Below are 3,661 nucleotides of genomic sequence, written 5' to 3'. Positions count from 1 at the left end.
AGAGTGGATTACACAAGCATGTGAACATCAGGAGGCTGGGATTATTGGGAGTCATATCAGAAGTTGCTTCCGCACTGTGTATTGATGAGTATGCAGGGAAACAAGTAATAATATAATTCTATTGGGAAAACAGACTGGTACTGTCACTCTGGAGAGCAACCTGGCAATATTTAGAAAAAAATATTGCTTATAGACAATGTTTGTGTCCCTCCAAAATCCATATGCTGAAACTCTAGTCCTCTAGATGTGATGGTATTTGGAGGCGGGGCTTTTGGGAGAAAATTAAAGTTGGATTAGGTCATGAGGATGGGGGCCTTATGATGGCATTAATGCCCTTAGAAAAAGAGGAAGACACAGGAGATAGCTGTCTCTCTCTTTGTGTGTACACACTGAGCTAGGCCATGTGAGGACACAAGCAGGAAGAGGGCCCTCACCAGAACCCAACCATGCTGGCATCCTAATCTTGGCCTTTCAGCCACCAGAGCTGTGAGAAGTAAATGTTTGTTGTTTAAGCCACCAGTCTGTGGTATTCTGTCCTAGCAGCTCAAACGGACTAAGGATATCTATGACCTAGAAATTCTATTCCTGAGCGTATATTACAGAAAAATATATGCAGAAGTCCATAGGGAGACATGAATGAGAATGCTCCTCATAGCAATGTTTCTGGCAGTGGAGTGGAGAGCCAACATAGATGTCCCTCAAAAGAGGAAGGAATGGACAAGTTATACTTGGGATATTCGTTCTAATGGAATATGATGCAGCATTAGAAACAATTAGCTAGAGATACATACAGCTACATAAGTTGAACTTAAAAGCATAAGGCAAGAAACAGAACGAGGTCTATGGCACAATGCACCATATTCACACCCACACTCACACACACACACACACACACACACACCCACACGTTTCATAAGGCTATATGTTTCGCAAGAGTACAAACATATACGAGGGCATGATTCAAACACATCCGAGTAGGTGCCTAATTGTGGGAAGGAAATGAGTGTTGGACTCTAGGATGAAAGAAAGATAGAAAAAATGTAGGAGAAAGAACCTTGTCAAACTCAATGATGACAATATGGCCAGAGTCCAAGAACAGAATAAAAGAAAAAATAAAAGCAACCTTCATGAGTGGGCAGTTAATTCTAATCCCTGCCTTTAAGTTGCAGAGCTGGCAGAAGATAATTTAATCAAAATCAGCAGGCTTTAATGCCAGATGCTCTAGGTAGGGAGATGTTTATTCATGGGAGCTGTCTTTTTGTTAGTTTGTAAGATGATTCATATCTCCACCAACATTTAAATTCGGCCATATAGCTTTTGGAGGGATTTTAAGTAAGATATCCAAAACACTAGCTGATAATTAAGGGTGGGAGATCTCAGAATGAACCACTGAGTAGGGGTGGCCTTGGAGAATAGCTTGGAGGAAGGGTTTGTTCTCTACCATGTGCACCACCACAATTGAACATAGGGATATGAGGAGGGGTGGCAGTTCGGCTTGGGAAGACTCTCCTCTCTAACTGAGCCATCCTGGCCTCATCATCATCCCCCCCACCCCGCCCCAGGTGTCAGGAATGGTTCTTGGAAACGTCTGAGCTACATCAACAGACGTGTCACAAGGGCTGCTTTGTGATGGCTAAGTCCCTCCTTAGCCACCATTGGCTAAGGGTACGGCCCCTTCATCGTCCTGGGGAGCTGTATATATAGCGTGGTCAGTAGGCCTGGAGTAGACCCCTGGTAGGCTTCAATACAGCTGAGGTGTGCAGGAGACTACTAGAGTCCAATACTGATATGGATCGAAAACCCTCAAGAACCAAACGGAGGAGGATGAATGAGGCTCCCTATAACCTCAGACCTAGACGTGGTGGCAACGTAAGATGACCCTACCCAAGCTGTTTTCTTCATGGATTCCCTCTCCCCCAAGAATCCTACCCTCTCCCTGCCTGGCACAAACCCCCTCCTCAGCCCTGACCCCTTCTCATGAAGTCTCCCTTTCCAACAATAGCCCATCTTCTTCTCCCTAATCCAATGTCCTTTTGACCTCACTCTGTTGTCCTTCCAGGTGCTGAAGACAGCCAGGACCGTAAGGAAACCCCTTCAAAGGAGTCTGAATAAAAAAGCCCCCGAGAAAGCTGTCAACCCTACAAGACAGCATAAGAAAGCTACGGGACAAACACTCTCCAGCTGTTCTCACAGGCTGGATGAGACACTGAATCAAAATCAAAATAATGCAGAGCAGAACCAAGAGGTCGAGCAGAACCAAGAGGCCGTGCAGAACCAAGAGGCCGTGCAGAACCAAGAGGCCGTGCAGAACCAAGTGCTGTGCAGCAACACCCCTCCAAGCGAAGAGCTGGTGAGCCAGTAAAGTTCAGGGGGAGGCCAGAGACCTCAGAAATATCTGCCAAGTCTGAGGTCTGAGAAATGGCCAACTGTGTAGACATGGAATTTTACAGCATCACGGTACACGGATGCTAATTAAATAAAAATCAACTTGTGAACATTTCTGTGTGTTTCTGCGAGTTCTCTCATGGTGGGAGCAGGGAAGGAAGGGAAGAGGCAGGTGTGTGAGGAGGGAGGGACATTGAGTCCTGCAAGGTTGGGGGGGGGACACTGGCAGAATCACAGTTAACCAGACAGTGGGGATAAGGAATGGGTCAGGACTGAGTGCTGAAGATAAATTTCCTACTTAACACTTGAACCCACAGGCAAGGTGGAAAGGGGCCTGGCGTTTCTGTCTTTGGGGTAGGGGGCTGGACGAGGGGCACGACAAAGTGTACATTGCCAGAACCTATGTGGCCTGAGGTGTGTAGATGGCAGTATCATCCCAAGAAATAGGCAAATCACTTCCAGGCCACCTACGTCATACAAGTGTTTGCTACATCTCACCCTACGATGCCAGCGACTAAAGGTCCTCCAGAGGGCCAAAAATCTCACCCTACTAAAAGTTATCGAAAGCACCCTGAGGACTAAAATAATGGTGAATGGAAGCCACAAACTCAACACTGATCAGCCCACTTTCTAAAGAAACGTAAGGTGGAGCAGTGGCTTCCCAAGGGCAGGGAAGTAAGAGCTGTCTGCTTTCAGTACAGGCAACTGTCTACAAAGAATTCTAAAACAACATAATCTCCCCTCCAAATATCTTTTATCTCTATTCCTTCCAAAGTTGTTGTTGTTTTTTCTCTGAAGAGACTATCCTTTTAAGTGGTTTTATTGAAGTATAATTGACATATAATAAATTGCACATGCTTAAAGTGACCGCTGAATGAGTTTGGTCATATGTGTATACTTGTTAAACCATTACCACAATTATAAGTGTGAAAATACCCATCACCCCCATAAGTCTCCCCTTACCCCCTGACAATTGCTTCCTCTTGTCCCTCTCTGCACCCCCATCCTCAGATAACCACTGATTTGCTTGCTGTCTCCATAGATTACATGTTCTAGCATTTTATATAAATGGAATCAGTATGTACTCATTTTTATCCAGCTTCTGTTACTCAGCATAGAGAGTCAATGTTCTTGTGTACATCAATATTACGTTTCTTTTTAATATTATGATTGTCATTTTGTTGAGAGTTTAGCAGCATTTAAATGATGCCACAAACTTGCTTTAATTTTATTTAAAAATTAAGATCATTGTCAAGCCATGTGCAGTCATAAGAAA

The 3,661-nt window shown here is 44.5% G+C and overlaps 1 pseudogene; it reads right to left on the bottom strand.

Moving 5' to 3' along the window:
* Positions 1–2,899: 2,899 nt before the first annotated feature.
* LOC114905914 overlaps positions 2,900–3,661 on the bottom strand; it is a 124,406-nt pseudogene continuing 123,644 nt past the window's right edge.

Source organism: Monodon monoceros, unplaced genomic scaffold (genome assembly GCF_005190385.1).
Source record: "Monodon monoceros isolate NGI ecotype Baffin Bay Population unplaced genomic scaffold, NGI_Narwhal_1 Super_Scaffold_22, whole genome shotgun sequence".
Lineage (NCBI taxonomy): Eukaryota > Metazoa > Chordata > Mammalia > Artiodactyla > Monodontidae > Monodon > Monodon monoceros.
Note: the sequence above shows the minus strand (reverse complement) of the source record. Positions and strands in the feature narration are given on the sequence as shown.